The sequence below is a fragment of the Pseudophryne corroboree genome, chromosome 2 (assembly GCF_028390025.1).
Source record: "Pseudophryne corroboree isolate aPseCor3 chromosome 2, aPseCor3.hap2, whole genome shotgun sequence".
Taxonomy (NCBI): domain Eukaryota; kingdom Metazoa; phylum Chordata; class Amphibia; order Anura; family Myobatrachidae; genus Pseudophryne; species Pseudophryne corroboree.
In genome coordinates, this window is record NC_086445.1 from 527,147,634 (window position 1) to 527,170,990 (window position 23,357).

Sequence of the window (23,357 nt, forward strand, 5' to 3'; positions counted from 1 at the left end):
GCTGGCCACTCACACACACTGCATGCTTGGAGGAGGGACAAATCGAAGGCTTGAACAGCTGCAGGGAGGGCTCGAAACCTCAGCAGAGAGCAAGCCAGAAGCCAGGCCAGCTGTCATCCTTAAAGTATGTTTCTGTTCTGAAAATTAAAAAAAATGTGACTCAAGGGCACACTCATTGAGTCTCTCTTACCCTCTCCATCTTTTTCTCCCTTTCCTTCTGTTTTCCTCCCACTGTCCCTCTCCCTCCTCTCCCTTTCCCTCTCTTTCTCTGGCCCCTCCCCATGTCTCTCTCTCCTTATCTCCCTTCTTCTCTCTCCATCTTTCCTCTCCCTTTCCATCGGTCTCTCTATCTCTTTCTCCATCTCCCTTCCTCTCTCTCTATCTGTCTCCCTCTCCATCAGTGGCATAACTACTGTGGGTGAAGGTGTGCAGCTGCTATGGGGCCCGGGCTGCTTCAAGGTCCCAATGCTCCCCCTGCACTCAGTCATAGGCTGCCTCCAAGGCTTCCCTTCATCCCAGCTAAGAATGGCCACCGCTGATAGTATAAACCTGGACCTAATGCTGGCAAGTGCCCGCCCCCATCAGAGACCTCTGCTGGAGTCAGGTAGTGCTTGCTCCCCCTCCCTCTCTCTCCCTGACATTCTCTCTTGCTACTCTCTCTCTCTCTCTTTCTCTCACCATGACGATGCTGTCTCTCTCCCTCACTCTTCCTTCACACTCCCTCTCTCTCCAATACTGTCTCTCTCTCCCTGACACAGTCGCTCTCTCTCTCCTTGACACTGTATCTCTCTCGCTCTCTCTGACCCTCTCTCTCCCTCTCTCCATGACACTGGATCTCTCTCTCTCTCTGATACTGTCTCTTTCTCTCCCTGACACACTCTCTCTCCATGACACCTTCTCTCTCTTGTTCTCTCTCCCTGTCTCTCCCTGACATTCTCCACCTCTCTCTTGCTCCCCTCTCTCTCTCCCTGACACTCTCTCACTTCCCTCCCTCTCTCTTGCTACTCCCCTTCCTTCTGGCACCCTCTCTCTCCCTGATACCTTCGCTCTCTCTCCCTGACAACTTCTCTTTCACTCCTCTGTCTTTCTCTTGTTCCTTTTTCCATTAAGCCATTTCTCTCCCTCCCTGCTCCCTCTCTCTCTTCTTGCTTCTCACTTGCATTCTCTCGCTCTCCCCCTGACACCCTTTTTGTCTCTCACTCCCCTCACTCCCTCTCTCTCCTGCTCACCTAAGGGGCATTGTAGTGCCAATGGCAGGAGGGGCTCTTTCAAGATTTTTCTATAGGGCCAACAAAGTTCTGGTTATGCCACTGCTCTCCAAATTTCTCTCTCTCCCTTTTCCTCTCTCCCTCCTTCTCCCTTTTCCTCTCTCTCTCCCTTTCTGTATATAGAAGGTGTGCTATAGCCTAATGTGTTAATGTGTCCAATCATGTTAATGAGTTCTTTCTCTTTATACAATGCTGTTGTGTGAAAAAAAAAAATTATATATATATATATATATATATATACACATACATACATACATACATACATACATACATTCATACATATACATATACAACAGTACCCTTTTCTTGTGCCCAAATAAGAGCAGCACTACAGGAGAGATATCTGTTGACAAATATCAATTACATACAAAATAAAACACAATTCCCAAGTACGCTATAGTAGTTGTAATTTACATAGATTCTTCCAAGGAAACCCAAATGGATGTATGCTGTACACTAGAGAATAATGTTTCCTGGGGTCCTGAAACAGATAACACCTCACCAGATAATCATCCAAATAAAAGGTCCAAGGCCAATTAGTAGAAGATATTGGTTTACTATCACAAATGAAACATATAAATGTTAAAAATGTTTTCACACAGTTTTAAAAAATATTTATATAAAAAGAGATATAAATTATATATGTCAGTAAGTTATGTCCAGTGTATGATGTTGACTTAGACACTCCCTCACCTTTTCAAGGTGTGAGCTCAAAAGGGAGTATCTTCACAAACTGGGTTAATAGCTCGTGACTGACAGACCCAGCGCGTTTCGTCTATGCGATTTCATCAGGGGTAACAGTATAAAAAGTTGGACCAGATAAGTACTAAAAAATCTGTGTATAAAAGGTCAAACAATAGCCTTGATAATGAATAAATTCATCTCTTGTATGGCTACTAGCAGTAGCTTATATTAAAAGCTCATCTAGAGAGTGATGACACCCATATGCCGATGTCCTTCAAACCACCTGAATATATTATACATCTTTTATATTCAAAATTGATTTCACTCAGAGTTGGCAAAAAATATATATATCACAATGGTAGTTGATTTTACAAACATAGAAATATGAACACTGAAACTTCCCCAGTAAAGTTCACAATTGGATCTAAATAGCTTTAGCAACACCCATATAACCCCTTCCCCACAAGGCTGTGAAACGTTTTTAGGCATACTAAGAGTCCCTGCTTTGTTGGGGGTGTCCTAAAGCATAATGTTGCACCTGGGCTCACCACTCACTAATTCCGCCATTGGTGTGGGCATTAGGTGTATAAGCGGCACTACTGTTGGCATTATGTGTATAAACTGCACTATTACTGGGGGCATTTTGTGTAATGTGAATAAGATAGTGCTACTGTGTGGCATCATTTGAAAAGGGGGTACTATTGTGTGACCACACCCCTTCCTTGTGAGACAACCCTCCATTTTCTGACACGTGCCTTAGACGCACACTATCTCTTTGTAACGTGTTGGAGGGCACAAATTTATAGTTTGTAGGGGGAGCCGAACACCCTGGCACCATCCCTGCCAGGACACCCACACAATTTGGGCCCCCACACAGGGTTTTAATAAACCTGAGAACATTGGCACATGGTCCCTGATACTGTGGAATGCAGAGTGCTGAGTGCTGACTCAAGAGGCTACACAGTCCCTTCCCTTAAGCATTATGTCTGATCCGCAATGCTTAAAAGAGCAAAGAGCTGCTCTGTGTGCAGCAGCACCACCCAGACCACTAACAACACAGCGTCATCAGGACAATGCAGAATAGGAGCAATGTGTGGCATAATAAAGGAACTGTGGTATATGGGGACACTGTGGCATAATAGGGGAAACTCTCATAACAAAAGAACACTTCGGCATATGGGGAACACTGTGTGGCACAATAGGGTGAAAACTGTGAGACATAATATGGGACATTGCAGTATAGGGGTGCACTGTTTGACATAAAGTGGACACGGGCATAACAGGGGATTCTGTGTAGCATAATGAGATAATGCAGTGTAGGAGGGCATTGTTTGCATAACGGGTGACTGCAGCATATGGGGTGCACTCTGTGACATATGGGTAACGCTATTTGGCATTATGTCAATTTATTGGCAGGGGCCCAAACAAATGCTGTTGGCCTGGGTCCGCCCAACCCTTAATTCGGGTATTCTCAATACCTTATAACAGGTTTCAAATGGCTTCTGAAATAATTCTCTGGCCGTTTCATGAGAAGACATTCAAATATGGATGACTTCTCAAAATCTCATTAGCATGTCTCATGAATTTTAGAGATGAAGTGCAATACTGTAGTGTGATATCGTAAAATACTATTTATTCACAAGTATATTGTAAAAAATGCCAATACATGAAACCCCAAAAATAGGAGATAATCCGAAACCCTTGGAAATTTGCACCGATATACAGATCCTCTGTCCAAGATAATGTCCACTATCAGAACCCTATGTTGGGTTGTCATCTATGGGCAGTACAAATTCATGCACATTGACAAAGACTGGTAATAACAAATTAACTTAAATGTACCGCCATTATCCTAAATGATCAATGTTATTGCCCTGAACGGGCTACTAATTTACAAAAAAAATATGGAATTAAAGATGTATTACTAATATAGTTCAATTTGAAATATTTACAATTTGGAAATCATTATTGGCCTTTGAAAACAACACTTGGCAGTATGAGTTGAGTATATTTTATGCGTGTGAATTTAATGAATCAGCAGCTTGGGATAGGCACATACACAAAGTGCCAGAGGAGAAAAGAATATTAAAAAAAAGCAAAATAATCCCCAGGCTAAAGAATGAAAACCAATTAAATATTAATAATGATAATCGTCAAGTTTCACTTTTGCTTCAACGGTCTGTGTATTTGTGTAATGCTAGTCTCAACTGCATTTGTAAATTTGCATTTCATAGAATTTATTGGCTAAATGAATAATGCTCTGATAGTGTTGGTCAATTTACTTTGCTTTGGAGAAATCTGCAAATTTTGCAGCCAAATAAGAAGACAGGTGAATGTCTTGTGGTACAGTTTTCAACTTTTACCCATCTCTACTTCTGAGATTTTTACAGTACAGTACTTCACTTAGGAACTAACTACAGCTGTTTGGATCATTCACAACAGCTGTAGTTAGCCTGCGGAACAGCTATGGGATCAATCCTCAGATACCTACAGATTTCTACTGGTCAGTGAGATTCTATAGGCAAGGGGTAGCCAACCCTGGTCCTCGAGAGCTATCAATAGTAAACGCAGGGCCGGTGGTAGGGTGTTCGGTGCCACCCTGCAAACTACTGTATAAATTTGCACCCTCCCATACTTTACAAAGGGACAGCACATATAATTCCCCCTGTAGCAGTGAGGCTTATACACATAACGCTCCCTGTAGTAATGCTGATTACACACCTAACGCCCCCTGTACCAGTGACGCTTACACACGTAACACCCCCTGCAGCAGTGACGCTTACATACCTAACGCCCCATGTAGCAGTGACGCTTACACACGTAACACCCCCTGTACCTGTGACGCTTACACACGTAACACCCCCTGTAGCAGTGACGCTTACACACACAACGCCACCTGTACCAGTGAAGCTTACACACGTAACACCCCCTGTACCAGTGACGCTTACACACGTAACACCCCCTGCAGCAGTGACGCTTACATACCTAACGCCCCATGTAGCAGTGACGCTTACACACGTAACACCCCCTGTACCTGTGACGCTTACACACGTAACACCCCCTGTAGCAGTGACGCTTACACACACAACGCCACCTGTACCAGTGAAGCTTACACACGTAACACCCCCTGTACCAGTGACGCTTACACACGTAACGCCCCTTGTAGTAGTGACGCTTACACATGTAACGCCCCGTGTAGCAGTGACGCTTACACACGCAACACCTCCGTACCAGTGATGCTTACACACGTAACGCCTCCTCTACCAGTGACGCTTACACACGTAACACCCCCTGTACCAGTGGCATTTACACACGTAACGCCCCCTGTAGCAGTGACGATCACACACATAACGCCCCCTGTACCAGTGACGCTTACACACGTAAAGCCCCATGTAGTAGTGATGCTTGTACACGTAACGCCCCCTGTAGCAGTGACGCTTACACACGCAACACCCCCGTACCAGTGGCGCTTACACACGTAACACCCCCTGTAGCAGTGGCGCTTACACACGTAATACCCCCTGTACTAGTGACGCTTACACACGTAATGCCCCCTGTAGTAGTGACGCTTGTACACGTAACGCCCCCTGTAGCAGTGATGGTTATACAGGACGCCCCTGTAGCAGTGACGCTTACACACATTATGCTGCACAGTCACACATACATACACACACACACACACACACACACATACTGTACATACATTACACACATACACAGTCACACATACACATACTTATACAGATACTGTATACACACACACACACACACACACACACACACACACACACACACACACACACACTTTCACTTACTCACTCTCTTTCCAGCCACTTACATAAGAAAGTCTGGCAGCTCATCCTCCTATGTTGCAGGCTGCAGTCTCGCCCTGTGTAGCTCTGCCCCCTATTCACATGTAGCTCCGCCCCCTTTAGGTCCACACACTGCACTCTGTGAGTCTGTGACAGGGGAGGGGAGAGGAGGCTTCATGCTGCCGGCGCTGCTGCCTGTGGTAGACTGTGACAGGCGCAGCAGCAGGGACATTTGCTCAGCACAGGGATACTGAGCAGGGAGTGCGCCTCTCCTTCCTGGTGCCTCCCTGCACTGCATCCCTTTGCTGAGCGGTTAGCGCCGGGCCTGCGCTAACGTTTTCCAGGTCTCCTCACAGAATCACAAGTAATTACTGTAGTTCCACCTGTGGATCTTTTTAAAATGTTTCAGTAAGTAATGAGTGCAAATGTGAACTGCTTTTGTGACCATGGTTGGCTACCACCGCTATAGGCGATATTCAATTGTTTAAGGCACTGGCAGCCAGTAGATGGCGCCCAATGGAGTTATTCAAGTGTTATTCCATTTTGGAGTGATTGGCAGTTGGCACCTGCACTTCAGGCGAGCTGAAGTGAGCATAAAGTGACCCGTTTGAGCGCTCAAACAGGACTTTTTCATGTTATACCCATTACTTTGGTATGGGTTTAGCTGCTTTGCGTGGCTAAACCGAACCTCTATGGGTGTGACAAGCATGATAACAATAACACAATTAAATATTCACACACACACACACACACACACACACACACACACACACACACACACCCGTCAGTTTAGATGTGGGGGTCGGGAGCAATAAACAATTGAATATCGCTCTATATCTTGAAATTTATATTATTGGCCAGTGTAGATTAGCATGCTCTGACATTCTTTAACACTGCTCCTTTCTATCATCTTGCTAACAGGTGAGTGCAGCTAAAATGAAAAAACAAAATGGGCAGATATGTTAAGCCTGGAGAAGTGATAGAGCAGTGATGAGTGCAAGGTGATAACGCACCAACCAATCAGCTCCTAACTGTAAATGTACATATTGGAGCTGATTGGCTGGTGTGTTATCACCTTGCACTTATCACTGTTTTATCACTTCTCCAGGCTTAATACATCTGCCCCACAGTAACGGATTACAGACTAAAGGGGACATTTACTAAGCAGTGATAAGAGCGGAGAAGTGAGCCAGTGCAGTAGTGCCCATGGCAACCAATCAGCACTGAAATAACATCTATAATTTGCATACTATAAAATTATACAGAGCTGCTGATTGGTTGATGGGCAACTGCTCCACTGATTCACTTCTCCACTCTTATCACTGCTTAGTAAATGTCCCCCTCAAACGCAAAATCAGCTAAGAGGGTAGGAGGGTTGGAAGAGTGAAGACTAAGGGGAGATAAGGGATAGAGCTGAGAGATAATAACGGGAGCAGTGAAAGAATAGGAGAGAAAACGACCAGGTAATGGAGAGAGCAAATCAGACAAAGGATGGAGCCAGGTAGAAAAATGAGAGCTGAAATTTACGAGGATAACTGACAAACACCTTCTCATACAGCAGACAGATAGACAGACAGACTCTAAATGAGGTGCAATAGATTGAAAAAATAGCTCACTCAGAGACATGAATCAAGTTAATTTTATATATTTACATATATAGTGTACCAACGTTTTAGGACACACTTGCCTGTTTGTTCACCTTGATAAAGGAGCAAGTGTGCCCTGAAACATTGGAACAAATTTAATAGAGTGAGTTTCAGAAAGTGAGAGATTTGGTAAGCTTTTCCATTTTTTCTTAAAGTGGCAATCATTTACACAGCAAGATCAACCTGGTTTTGCAGTGTAAATGATTGTCACTTTAAAAAAAAATGAAAAACCTTACCAAATCTCTCTTTCTGAAACTCTCACTCTATTACATTTGGCCCTATATGTGAATATATTTATTTAATTAACTTGATTCAAGTCTGCTGCTTTTCTTGTGTGTGTATATATATATATATATGTATATATATATATAAGTGGTCTACAGTATGCCACAGGCCGGGATCCCAGCGACCAGCATACCGGCGCCGGTATCCCGACCGCCGGCATGCCAACACATATTCTCCCTCTTGGGGGTCCACGACCCTCCTGGAGGGAGAATAAATAGCATTCCGCGCATAGTGCACCACCGTGCCCGCAGCGTGGTGAGTGCAGCGAGCCCGCAAGGGGCTCATTAGCACTCACCCAGCTGTCGGTATGCCGCTGGTCGGGATCCCGGTGCATTAACTGTATCATACAGGAGGCTTAAATGGACTCTAGATTATTCAGTTTGTATGATGCTGAGAAATAAGTAACTTGCAGGGAATTGTCAAGAAAGCAAAATGATCAAAAACCCAAGGCGCAATCTCACTTATGCAGCTGATTGAGCAAGTGAAGGCCACTTAACCCTCATACAGATACAACAGACAAATGAAAAAAGCCCAAATGAAAGCGCTCAGTGTGGTTTCATATACTATAACTGAAATGATACTTAATGTCCATATGATTATGTATGAATAAAGTCCAATCTCAAGATGATTCCTCCTGTTGTGGTCTGAGGACGATCAAATCTCCCACTCCATATGACGTATCAAAGTGATATGTAACAAAAGCAGAAATAACACATTATGGTGTAGTACGTCTTTAAATGCTGAAAATGAACAAAGCAGCTTGAAACACCAAATTTTCAAAGGAGATAGATGGCGTACCCCACTCACAATCAATATAGCTAGTCTCCGCACATAAAGGTATCTTTCACTCCACCAAAAACTGTAAGTCAACCATATAGTACGATGCGTACCATTACTCACTCAGAACAAGACGCAAATCCTCACATAACGGTTTCTTTGTATTGTAGCTCCAAGAATATTCATAAAAAGTGTTATAGTTAAAAACACTTTATTACAGAATTAAAAGATTATGTTTATACAAACAGTGGGCCTTAACACAAAATGGCTCAGGGGCGGACAGTGAAAAAGCTGATATGGCCGCCGGCCGAAAACAGCACTAACCAGCAAGATGGTAATAACACAAATCCAACCTCAAGAAACCAAGTCATGCAGGAACCACCTGTAAGCACTCATCAAACGCGTTTCTCCCCGCAAATGGGGCTTTTTCAAGGATCAAGAGTGCTCTACTAACAATGATATTTATAAAGAAAAAAAATAAATTGAAACAATTAACCAGCTTGGTTAAACTAATAAATTAAGTAAGCCGGTTGCCATGGTAACACGTCTCCACGTGTACCCGGCATGTTCTTTTTTCACTTTTTCATACTTTACTGCCCATGTGGACTACAGTTGGGAGGAAAACAAGGGGCACATAGTAAAGGGGCACCCCCTGTCATTTAGGAAAATGTTAATTTTATTTTGTTCAAGCACAGCAACACAGTGTGCAAAGACGCACCCGGGTATGGCCATTGGGTGTGGAATGCAAGGTCGACAGTAACTAAGTCGACCACTATTGGTCGACAGTAACTAGATCAACAGGGTCTCTAGGTCGACATGGTCTAGGTCGACAGGGCAAAAGGTCGACATGAGTTTTTTATGTTTTTTTGGTGTAGCTTTCTCCGTACTGTGACCGGGAACCCCAATTAGTGCACCGTGTCCCCCTCGAATGGCTTGCTTTGCTCGCTATGCTTCGGGCAAGGTTACTGTTCCCAATTGTAGCCCGCGTGGATCGTTAAGTATGAAAAGATCAAAAAAAAGGAAAAAAATTGTGAAAAACTCATGTCGATCTTTTGACCTGTCAACCTAGAACATGTCGACCTAGAGACCCTGTCGACCTATTCATTGTCGACCAATAGTGGTCGTCCTAGTTACTGTCGACCTAGAGACCGGTTCCGTTCCCATGGACATTTTATGTTCTCATTTGATCCCTGAAGAGCAATACAATATACTGTATACCCATTAAAAAAGATCCTGACTACTCTGAAACTCTGGTGATGTGGCATGAATACCATATTACTTAAATCATTGCAGTCACATCTGCATTTATCACTGAGAGCATATAATGTGATATTTTATGTTGTGCATTTTTTTGTTATTCTATTATTGCTTTAAATGCTGGCAAGTGCATTTCATACATAGGGGCTTCCGTAGAGTTGGAAACTAATCGGGTATGCTTCGCACATATGCAGAACTGTACACGTGGAAATGTGATCAGTGGCACTGTGAGGGAGGGAAGCGGGCACTTATTACCCTGGTCCCAGGCCAGGCTTTGCCCGCACTCCCCCCTCCCCTTTTTACCTGTCAGCCAGCCACAACCTCTCTCCCTGCCCAGTACACGCTGCTGTATGCTGGTTTTCTGTGGGTCAAGCAAGGCTGCTGCTGATTGCAGTAGTCTCCCCTGCCTGCAAGAGGGTGTAGCGATCACCCTGATGTGACAACCCCTCCCCCCCACCCCACCTGGATCTGAGCATGTCGGAAGGGTGCATGGCGGCCACTTTTGCAGGTCGCCGTGATGTTCCATGATGCATAAACAAAACATTTTTAATGTTTTCTTTAAAAGAGGGTGTGGCCACATCCCCATGATGAGGCCACACACCCCATTTTAACATAGCTCTGACAATCTCTCATTGGCCGTGGACGTGATCCCATCTGCTTGTGCGCTTCAATTACTACTGACTAGAGATGTGCACCGGAAATTTTTCGGGTTTTGTGTTTTGGTTTTGGATTCGGTTCCGCGGCCGTGTTTTGGATTTGGACGCGTTTTGGCAAAACCTCCCTGAAAATTTTTTGGCGGATTCGGGTGTGTTTTGGATTCAGGTGTTTTTTTTCAAAAACCCCTCAAAAACAGCTTAAATCATAGAATTTGGGGGTCATTTTGATCCTATAGTATTATTAACCTCAATAACCACAATTTCCACTCATTTCCAGTCTATTCTGAACACCTCACACCTCACAATACTATTTTTAGTCCTAAAATTTGCACCGAGGTCGCTGGATGACTAAGCAAAGCGACCCAAGAGGGCGGCACAAACACCTGGCCCATCTAGGAGTGGCACTGCAGTGTCAGACAGGATGGCACTTAAAAAAATTGGCCCCAAACAGCACATGATGCAAAGAAAAGAGAAAGAGAGGTGCACTGTGGTCGCTGGACGGCTAAGCTAAGCGACACAAACACCCCAATATCACAGGAATTATTTGTTCTAATCAATGGTATTATTGGTCCAAATCACTGGAAGAAAATGACAAAATCACTGGAATTATTCATTTTAATCAATGGTATTATTGGTCCAAATCACTGGAAGAAAATGACAAAATCACTGGAATTATTCATTCTAATCAATGGTATTATTGGTCCAAATCACTGGAAGAAAATGGAATCGATGGATACTTGCAGTGACAAAGATCTGCAAGATATAGCAATGGCCTACTGTACACAACTATATACTGTTGGGTCACCATAATGCTGCACTGTAATACTATATATACTGCTCACAAAAATGCCGCACAGATATGGAATGGATACTTGCAGTGACACAGAGCTGCAAGATACAGCAATGGCCTACTGTACAACTATATACTGTTAGTCACCAAAATGCTGCACTGTAATACTATATATACTGCTCACAAAAATGCCGCACAGATATGGAATGGATACTTGTAGTGACACAGAGCTGCAAGATACAGCAATGGCCTACTGTACTGTACTACTATAATTATTATATAGATGACAGATATAAAGTTACATTGTGGGGGAATCCAGTATACTTTCTGTCACCAGGTACCAGTGAATAACCACATCATGTATATAGGTGACAGATATAAAGTTACATTGTAGGGGAATCCAGTATACGTTCTGTCACCAGGTACCAGTGAATGGCCACGTCATGTATATAGGTGACAGATATAACGTTACATTGTGAGGGAATCCAGAATATGTTCTGTCACCAGGTACCAGTGAATGACCACATCATGTATATAGGTGACAGATATAAAGTTACATTGTGGGGGAATACAGTATACGTTCTGTCACCAGGTACCAGTGAATGACCACATCATGTATATAGATGACAGATATAAAGCTACATTGTGGGGGAATCCAGTATACGTTCTGTCACCAGGTACTAGTGAATGGCCACATCATGTATATTCTTATACTGGTGGTCCCCAGTCCCCACAATGCAGCACACTGATCAGATATTTTCAGCACACTGAGCACAGATTATTTGCAGCACACTGAGCACAGATATTTGCAGCACACTGAGCACAGATTACGGAGCTTTTCAGGGAGAGAACGCTGCCACGTCCTCTCCGGAGCTTTTCAGGGAGAGAACGCTGCCACGTCCTCTCCGTTCAATCTCCAATGCACGAGTGAAAATGGCGGCGACGCACGGCTTCTTATATAGATTACGAATCTCGCGAGAATCCGACAGCGGGATGATGACGTTTGGGCGCGTTCTGGTTAACCGAGCAAGGCGGGAAGATCCGAGGCTGCCTCGGAACCGTGTAAAATGGGTGAAGTTCGGGGAGGTTCAGATCCCGAGGAACCGAACCCGCTCATCTCTACTACTGACCATCATCATCAGTGCAGATTTGCACCTGCCCTATACCCTATTCATGCAGGCAGCTTTACAAATGCAATTAATAAAAATGCAAATATAGTAGGAGGTGTTAAACAACTCATTGCTGCAGTTATAATGCCATCGATGTGATTGGCGTCGCAGCCTGGGATCAGCATCATGACCGATGGTCACGATGTTCCCCGCAAAAGGCCAGCTGAGTAAGCCTCAGGTCACGCAGGCTGGCCATAACAGAGGGCCTTGTGAGGGCAAGAAATCTCCATCTCTATACGCAGACTTTGGCCTCGCCACTCCCCAAAAACTGGGGAGACACACCCTCTTTTCCAGCAACAATGGCCGTCCTCACCCCTGGACGCAGGCAGAGGTTTAATGGAGGGTTGCCTGCAATCACGGAGGAACCGTTCTGCACATGTACAGAATGGGTCCTGAGCCTGCACAGTTTCCAGATAATTGGGAAACTGCATAGGGAATCACAATAGTGATCAGTACATGTTGTTTTGGAATCCGAGCCCCATTACCCCCCCCCCATACCCCCCTCCTCCCCCCCACCCCCATACCCCCCCCCCCTCCCTCCCAAACCCAAACTTTGGTTTCTGAGTCAATCCGAGGTTTTTCTGACAGACTCAGATTCCAAATCGAGGAAAAATGTCATCCCACCATCGGATTCTTGTGGGTTTTGGATTCTATATAAGGACCTGGTAGCGGTGACTCAGAGCCAGTTTACTCGTCATGCTGCTGTATGCTTCCAGCCAAGGGATAGACATGTCCATTGTTAGGACAGCACGATTTTCACTACATTATACAAAGCTAATGATAATCATTTGCCCTATGCATTACTGTACATTTGCATATTGTAATTACATGTTTGTTATCTAGACTATAAATACATTTACATATAATTTGAAACATAGAAACATAGAATTTGACGGCAGATAAGAACCACTTGGCCCATCTAGTCTGCCCATTTTTTTTATCCAATATTATATAATATATACAATATTATAAAATAATATATTTTTTATACAATAATATATTTTTTTATTTAATCTAGGTTTAGCTTTATGTATCATGGTGAAAGTATGAGTTACATATATTTGTACTTGCATCTTTTATTTTTGAAAATACTTTCACCTGCCAAAACTCAAAGTAATGAAACTACATTATAAGATAGTAATCAGTTAGAGATGTGACTCCTACATAATAGCATTGTGTACATAAATGAGAGATGTTATGCTGTCCTTGCTTTGTAATCCATTCCTTACTTTTATGTCTGGAATATTAACGATCAAATTAAATTATTTTATAGAAAATGTACTACAGTTCTAATACTGTGTAGTAAACTGCAGTGGTGGCTGTCTGGCATCTTTTGGCCTGGGGCAAACAGAAGCAAGTGTCCCAGGTTTTTCTGCTAGCACAACTGAAAAATGGACAAGAAAATAAAAAACATGCAGATGCAGTTTACCTGAGAAGTCTGTAGTTTACATAGCCAAGGAAAATGGGGTCTATTCACGAAGCAGTGAAAAAGTGAGCCAGCGGAGAAGTTGCCCATGGTAACCAATCAGCTTTTAAGTAACATTTGTCAAGTGCATTCTATAAAATTATACAGAGCAGCTGATAGGTTGCCATGGGTAACTTCTCCACTGGCTCACTTCTCCACTCTGGTCACTGCTTCATGAATAGACCCCAATGTATGAATAATTGTTGTGTCATGCTATAATCAAATATAACACCTACCAGTCCTTTCTGGTTACTATTCAATGCATATACTAATCTAGTGACCTCTGCACAATACAAATGGTATCTTCATACTAAATATATAATACAGAGAGCATTTTAGTGACCCACCTAAAATTCAAAGAGCATCCTAGTGACCAATATACAATATGGAGAGCACATTAATACATCAGTGTTAATTTGACAATGAAAAGTTTAACTAAAAGTATTTGTTGACTATAGCTTACTTCAGGACTAAACTTAGACTAAAATGAAAACTGAGATCCACTGATTAAATATTAAGAAGAACTAAGAAAAAAAAATGTCAAAGACTAAAACAAAATTTAAAATCCTTGTCAAAATTAACACTGGAAGTAGGGTTTTACATTTTTAAATAGGATTTTAATACCTACCGGTAAATCCTTTTCTCTTAGTCCGTAGAGGATGCTGGGGTCACCATTAGAACCATAGGGGGGTATAGACGGATTCCGCAGGAGACATGGGCACTTTAAGACTTTCAAAGGGTGTGAACTGGCTCCTCCCTCTATGCCCCGTCTCCAGACTCCAGTTATAGGAACTGTGCCCAGGGAGACGGACATTTCGAGGAAAGGATTTATTGTTAAACTAAGGTTAGATTCATATCAGCTCACACCTCATACACGCCGCACAACGTGGCATTCAACAGAACACAAGCAAACGGCATGAACAATTTCAGCAACAGGCTGACTATAAACGTAACACAACATGTGTGTAACCACAACTAATAACTGCAGATACAGTACGCACTGGGACAGGCGCCCAGCATCCTCACCGGACTAAGAGAAAAGGATTTACCAGTAGGTATTAAAATCCTATTTTCTCATACGTCCTAGAGGATGCTGGAGTCACCATTAGAACCATGGGGTTATACCAAAGCTCTAGAACGGGCGGGAGAGTGCGGATGACTCTGCAGCACCGATTGACCAAACTTTAGGTCATCATCGGCCAGGGAATCAAACTTGTAAAACTTTGCAAAAGTATTTGAACCCGACCAAGTAGTTGCTCGGCAAAGTTGTAATGCCAAGACCCCCCTGGGCAGCCGCCCAGGACGAGCCCACCTTTCAAGTAGAATGGGCCTTCACCGATTTCGGTAACGGTAATCCAGCCGTGGAATGAGCATGCTGAATCGTATTACAGATCCAGCGTGCAATGGTCTGCTTGGAAGCAGGACACCCAATCTTGTTGGGAGCATACAGGACAAACAGAACCTCCGTTTTCCTAACCTGAGCCGCTCTGGCGACATAAATTTTCAAAGCTCTGACCTCATGCAGAGACTTTGATTCAATTAAGGCGTCAGTTGCCACTGGCACCACAATAGGTTGGTTCATGTGGAAAGATGAAACCACCTTCGGCAGAAATTGTTGACGAGTCCTCAACTCTGCTCTATCTTCATGGAAGATCAAATAAGGGCTCTTGTGAGACAAGGCTGCTAACTCAGACACCCGCCTTGCAGATGCCAAGGCCAACAGAATGACCACTTTCCAAGTGAGGAATTTCAACCCCACCTTCTGCAAAGGTTCAAACCAATGTGATTGAAGGAACTGCAACACCACGCAAAGATCCCATGGTGCCACTGGGGGCACAAATGGAGGTTGGATGTGCAACACACCTTTCACGAAAGTCTGAACTTCTGGAAGGGAGGCCAATTGTTTTTGAAAGAAAACCGATAAGGCTGAAATCTGTACCTATATTGAGCCCAACTTTAGGCCCGCATCCACACCTGCTTTTAGAAAACGGAGAAAAACGTCCTAGCTGAAATTCTTCCGTAGGAGCCTTCTTGGATTCACACCAAGAAAAATATTTTCTCCAAATAGGGTGCTAATGTTTAGACGTTACTCCTTTCCTGGCCTGAATAAGTGCGGGAATGACTTCACTGGGAATACCCTTTCGGGCTAGGATTTGGCATTCAACCGCCATGCCGTCAAACGTAGCCACGGTAAGTCTTGATACACACATGGCCCCTGCTGTAACAGGTCCTCGCGTAGAGGAAGAGGCAAGGGATCTCCTATGAGTAATTCCTGAAGATCTGGAAACCAAGCCCTCCTTGGCCAGTCTGGGACAATGAGGATCGCTTGAATCTTTGTTCTTCTTATGATCTTTAGAACTTTCAGAATGAGAGGAAGTGGAGGGAATACATACACCGACTGAAACACCCATGGTGTCACCAGTGCATCCACTGGTACTGCTTGAGGATCCCTCGACCTGGAACAATATCTCTGAAGCTTCTTGTTGAGATGAGATGCCATCATGTCTATTTGAGGAATTCCCCAAGGACTTGGCACTTCTGTGAAGACCTCTTGATGGAGGCCCCACTCTCCTGGATGGAGATCGTGTCTGCTGAGGAAGTCTTCTTCCCAGTTGTCCACTCCTGGAATGAAGATCGCTGACAGAGCGCTTGTATGCTTTTTGTTCCGCCGTGGCGGTTTATGTACGCTACTGCTGTTACATTGTCCGACTGTATCAGTACGGGCAGATTGCGAAGAAGATGTTCCGCTTGTAGAAGGCCATTGTAAATGGCCCTTAACTCCAGAACGTTTATGTGGAGACAAGTTTCCTGGCTTGACCATCTTCCTTGGACGTTTTCCCCCTGTGTGACTGCTCCCCAGCCTCGGAGACTTGCATCCGTGGTTACTAGAATCCAGCCCTGGATCCCGAACCTGCGCCCCTCTAGGAGGTGAGAGCTGTGCAGCCACCACAGGAGTGAGATTCTGGTCTTGGAAAACAGGATTATCCTTCGTTGCATGTCCAGGTGGGATCCGGACCACTTGTCCAACAGGTCCCACTGAAACACTCTGGCATGGAATCTGCCAAACTGAATGGCCTCATAGGCCGCAACCATCTTCCCCAGTAACCGAGTGCACTGATGGATTGACACTCTTGCTGGTTTCAGAATTTGTTTGACCAGACTCTAAAGTTCCAGAGCCTATTCCACTGGAAGAAAAACTCTCTGTAGTTCTGTGTCCAGAATCATTCCCAAAAACGACAACCGCGTCGTCAGAATCAACTGTGTGTTTAGGAGCCAACCATGTTGTTAAAGAACTGTAAGGGAGAGAGCAATGTTTTGCACCAACTGGACCTTGGATCTCGCCTTTATCAGGAGATCATCCAAGTATGGGATAATCGTGACTCCTTGCTCGCGAAGGAGAACCACCATTTCCGCCATCACTTCGGTGAAGTCCTCGGAGCCGTGGACAGACCAAACGGTAACGTCTGAAATTGGTAATGACAACCCTGAATTGCAAACCTCAGGTAAGCCTGGTGCGGAGGATAAATGGGAACATGTAAATAGGCATCCTTTATGTCCACCGACACCATAAAATCCCCTTCCTCCAGACTGGAGATCACTGCTCGGAGAGACTCCATCTTGAATTTGAATTTTTTTAGGTAGAAATTGAGGGATTTTAGGTTTAGGATCGGTCTGACCAAGCCGTCCGGTTTCGGGACCACGAACAGGCTTGAATAAAAGTCTTCTCCCTGTTGTGACGGGGGAACCACGACAATGACCTGATTTTGACACAACTTTGTATTGCGTCGCATACTACCTCCCTGTCCGGAAGAGAAGCTGGTAAGGCCGATTTGAAAAATCGGCGAGGGGGAACGTCTTGAAACTCCAGTTTGTACCCTTGGGATACTATTTGTAAAACCCATGGGTCCAGGTCCAAAGGAAACCAGAACTGACTGAAGAGTTTTAGACGTGCCCCCACCGGTGTGGACTCCCGCAGAGGAGCCCCAGCGTCATGCGGTGAAGTTGGCAGAAGCCGGGTAGGACTTCTGCTCCTGGGAAGCCGACAAGGCTGGTGATCTTTTACCTCTTCCCCTTCCTCTAGTAGCAAGGAAGGAAGAACCTCGCCCTTTTCTGTATTTATTGGGCCGAAAGGACTGCATTTGATAGTGGTGTGTTTTCTTTTGTAGTGGAGGAATATACGGCAAAAAGGATGAGTTACCGCGGTAGCCATAGATACCAAATCATCGAGGCCATCCCCAAACAAGACACCACCTTTATATGGTAGAGATTCCATATTTTTCTTGGAGTCAGCATCAGCATTCCATTGGTGAATCCACAATGCTCGCCTAGCTGAGACTGCCATGGCATTGGCCTTTGATCCCAAAAGGCCAATATCTCTCGCAGTTTCCTTTAGGTACGCTGAAGCGTCCTTGATATAACCCAGTGTCAAGAGGATGCTATCCCTATCTAGGGTATCTATATCAGATGACAAGCTATCTGCCCACTTTTCGATAGCACTACTCACCCACGCAGATGCAATGACATGTCTGAGTAGCGTACCTGTGGTCGCATAAATGGATTTTAACGTAGTTTCTTGCTTACGATTTGCAGGATCCTTAAGGGCTGCAGTGCCAGGTGACGGGAGAGCCACCTTTTTAGACAAACGTGATAGGGCCTTGTCTACAATGGGGGATGACTCCCACTTTTCCCTATCCTCAGAGGGAAACGGATAAGCCACCGGAATTCTTTTGGGAATCTGAAACTTTCTGTCAGGGCTTTCCCAGACTTTTTCAAATAGAGTGTTCAGTTCATGACAGGGAGGAAACGTTATCTCAGGATTCTTTTCCTTATACAAACAGACCCTTTTATCAGGAACAGCAGGGTCCTCAGTGATATGTAATACATCTTTAACCGCCACAATCATGTACTGAATGCTCTTTGTTAATTTTAGATCTAATCTGGAATCACTATAGTCGACACTGGAATCAGTGTCCATGTCAGTACCAGCGTCTGCCAACTGGGCAAAAGTACGTTTTTGTGACCCCGAGCGGTCCTGAACTTGTAATAACACATCCTCCACAGATTTCTTCCATGCCTGGGTCTGAGTCTAAGACTAATCTAATCTCTAACTAATAAGAGCCACATTAGGATTTAAAGCATTCAAACATTTACCCAATCAGGAGTCGGCGGTGCCGACAGGGTCACCCCCACAGCCGTTTGTGTCCCTAATACAGCCTCCTCCTGGGAAGAGCCTTCAGCCTCAGACATGTCGACACACGTGTACCAAACACCCACAGACACACCGGGCATATAGGGGACAGACCCACAGTAAAGTCTGTCAGAGACACACAGAGGGGATTTGCCAGCTCACACCCCAGCGCCAAATTGACGGGTCTGAAAACACAAAAAAAAAAATGCCCCAGACCTGTAGCGCTTTTAATATTAAGTATATTGCACCAATTATCCTGTGCGACTGTCAGAGGAGGCAGGCTGAATTTGGGAGGTGGGAGCAGTGCCAGGTGCGGGAGCCGCATCACTTGAAGGAAAGAGATGCACGCAGCTCGAGGTTGGCCACCGCTCATCAAGAGCATCAGTTTTAAAATGAGTGCGTACCTAATTTGGAAGCCTAGGACATCCAATACACATGTGCAAGCCCTGGAAGGTCCACAGTTACCGGACACATTAAATCCAACCACAGTAAATGGACACATACTTAAATGGGGTTGGGTATGAGTTACCGGTGGTCAGGATGCCGGCATTCAGTATACTGATGACTTCATCTCGACAATTAAAATCCTGACAGGGGTGAGCTAGCTCTGTTCTCCCCTTTCCCCTACCACCTAACCCTGTCTTCCCTAGCTTAACCTTAACCTCCCCCTTTGGGACCTAACCCTAACCTCCCCCGTTGTTGCCTAAACCTACCCCCCCCCCCCCCCCCCACATTTCCCACAGCCTAAACCTAACCCTCCCCACTTAGTACCTAAACCTAATCTCTCCCCAGTGGTGCCTAACCTTAACTTCTACCCTCCTGCAGCCTAACCCTAATCCCCCCTCCCTGAAGCCTAACCCCAACCTCTCCCCTCCCGCAGCCTAACCTTATCCTCCCAGGGTGTCGCCTAAACTTAAACCCCCCAGCCCTGGTGCTAAACCTAAGGCTCCCACTATATTCACGGTCAGGATGCCAGCTGTCAGGATTTCGGCATTGGTGTACTGCTGTTTTCGGGGTTCCTGGTGTTGGTATTCTGATGGACGTCCGGATCCTACGTAAAACATCTACTGTACTTTAACAGAGGATACGGTCAGGATCCCGACACAGTTTACATTTTATTCTCTGAACCTAGTGCTTTTATTTCTAAAGTGTAAAGCCTTAAGCAAACAGTAAAAGTTGTCAGTCTACAGTACAGAGAAACAATGTACTTTTTTTTAGGAATATCTCCTGAGTTAAGCAATGTAATATACAGTATAGAAAATGTGGTTTTGGCACAACCTCATGTATGATTATGGGTGTACTATGCTATACCGATGCTCGGGATCCCGGCGCCCATCATACTGATGCCGGGATCCTAAGCGCCAGAATGTCAGCAGCGGGGCGAGTGCAAAGTAGCCCCTTGCGGGTTCGCTGTGCTCGCCACACTGCAGGCACAGTGGTGCGTTATTCTCCCTCCAGGGGTGTCATGGACACCCCAAGAGGGAGAATAGTTGTCGATATGCCGGCTGTCTGGATCCCGGCGCCTGTATGCTGAGCGTCTGTATTCCGACAGACGGCATATCGAATGCCTCCCATGATTAAAACTATATAAATTATTGATGCTGTATGTACCAGCATCACTTAGAGAGACCACAAATATTTAAATTATGAATAAAACAGCATCAATTATGTATACATTTTCTCCTTGTGTACACTTTGTAAAATTCTATAACTTCTATGTCTGTGGACAAATTATATATTCTGCAGTTCAGTATCATAAAACTCTGTGGAGGGAAGGCGATACAGTAATGTAGTCTTAAGGAAAAAGATTGGTGCTAGAGTGCCCATCTGTAGACCATATATTTACCATCAGTAGGTTTACAGAAAGAACAATAAAGGTCAATTTCATACACAGACAAGTGGCCCCTATATACATTCTGAGCCATACAAATCAGATAGGGAAACCAGCATCATATTTGAGAGGGCCTAATGCATTGTAATACATTTAAATACTTTCTTGGGAGGAAGAAACATTATGGTACTGTACTGATAAATGCAGGAAATAGATGTAGCCCTCAGCAACTTGTATTGCTTCTTGTAGCTTAAATTGAGGCCCATTACCATAGCTCATCAAATAGCCTTTGTTGTAGAAATAACCGTGTTACATCTATAATTATATCTCGCTACACTACAAATTAAATCTTCAAGAGCTCATAAGATTTACCATAGCTAGTGTCAATGATACAGTAAAAAATATATTGTTAAATGCATTCGCCAGATTAATCAGGAAAATCTTCTTAACATGATACGATAAGTTTTTACAAGACAACTTTTATTTTCCCACAGTTGTTCAAACCTTTTAGAAAGTTTTTCTTGAAAATAAAAGAATGTGTATTATATATATATATATATATATATATATATATACATACACACACAAAATATATATATATACATATATATATATATATATGTATATGTGTGTATATATATATATATATATATACACACACATATACATATATATATATATATATATATATATATACTGTACTGTATACACACACACACACACATACACACACACACACACACACACACACGTGTATCTCCTTACCTTTCTATTGCATTTATTCTGTCTCAGTCTGTGTTTTATTTTATTTGTAATGGTCCATTTTCATTCTTGGGTTTCACCTCCTTATCAAGCCCCTGGAGCCGTGTTTCAAATATGTCATAACACACTTTGTCAAGACTGTCTTGAGGCGTGGCCATGTGTGTCCAGATATGTCTGGGGTAAGGGCCAAGAGGTGGGATGTGTTTTGGGTATGCCTGGTGCCTCTCTTCTGGTGCAGATTCAGATGTAAGCATCTTGGCCAAAAGTTGCTAAATCCCAATTTCAGCAACTCATCCCCTGTCCTGTGCCCTCTCCTCACTGGCAGTTTTCCCCTAAATAGCTAACAGCAGTTAGGAGCAACTGGGCAGCTGCAGGGACTGCCGCATGACGACTGAAAAAAATAACTGTGGCTTGCAGGAGCAATGCAAGGCACCAAGAAATAAATCATGGGATGCTACAATCAATACAAGAAATACATAAAAAAAAATAATAATAATAATTTTGTAAGTGTTAATATTTTAAACATTGAAACAATTTCTGAGGTGAGAATTGTAAAGGATGGACATGTTGTTTAGGCCTCATGCCTCCTAGATTTAACCACTTAACTGGTTAATATTTTCTCCAATGATGATGGTTGAATTAGATTAAGAACATCTGTTTAAAACACATCTGACACAATTTTTATATATTTTTTTTTAAATTGTCATTTTTTTTAATAAACATTGCTGGGCTGCTGTACACAGGCATGGTTAAAGTGACTTCTATTACATTTTCCCAGGTGCTGCTAATTTCTGCAGCTGCTGGGTGCTGCCAGGCTTCCCAATCAGCAGTGATCAGCAGCATGACAAGCAATAGGGAAGGGGGGGAGGGGGGGGGGGAGGTAAATAAGAAGCAGAGAGTCCCTCTGAGATTGGTAGCTGCTGGAAACACCCAGTCGACGTTTCTGGTCGACTGGTCGCATCCAGGCAAGTGGTCAATACATGTGATTTTCCAGCATTTTAAATACATACAGTATAGCGGGTATAAAACTAGAAAATCAGCACCATAAACACATTGCAGCTGTCATTAGCAGTAGCACTTGCTTAGTAGCTTTCCAAGTGTTTGCTGGTATGTAAACATGTGGATGCTTACTGTGTGCTCTACAGTTTTGCTAGTGTCAAAATTCGTAATAGATCTGCAGTAAGTACCTGGCTATAGGATCTCGGTAAAGGTGGCCATATACAATTATTGGCTGATTGGGCCGATAATTGCACAGTGTATGTCCGCAATAAGCACCAACTATCAGTCTGTCGGCCTTGAAAAATCATTCAGCATGCCCGACAGATGCAGTCATTAGTGCTCAGGTATAGGACAGTCCAAAACTCACCACAAACAGACAACCCAATTATCTGACATGGCAAGGATATTGGTGTTCAGCATGCCTGTCTGAAGCATACTTGCCTACTCTCACGGATTCTGCGGGAGATACCTGGTATCTCGGGTAATCCCCTGTAGCCACGGAAAGAGTGGGCACCCCTCCCACATTCTGCCCACGTTCTAGCGAAGTGAGCAGAACAGGGAAATAAATACGAACAAACCGCGGGTACCGGCAGAAGGGGGCTTGGCCCTAATGACGCAATTATATGGTAATTGCATCATTTTATCCCCACCACTATGCAGATATGGGCCAATTGCTGTATTTTCCCTGTGGCATGATTACCCCGGTCCCCGCCTTCATCACTGCCCACCTGCTTCTCCTCTCCGGGCATCTCCCTGACAATTGTATTA

The 23,357-nt window shown here is 44.1% G+C and overlaps 1 protein-coding gene across 1 annotated transcript in view; it reads right to left on the reverse strand.

Moving 5' to 3' along the window:
* Positions 1–21,602, reverse strand: part of LOC135050937 (uncharacterized) — a 402,015-nt gene extending 380,413 nt beyond the window's left edge. The window contains exon 1 of the mRNA XM_063957177.1: positions 21,594–21,602. The gene's annotated coding sequence lies outside the window, so the exon portion shown is untranslated. The remainder of the gene's footprint in view (positions 1–21,593) is intronic.
* Between the last annotated feature and the right edge of the window lie 1,755 nt (positions 21,603–23,357).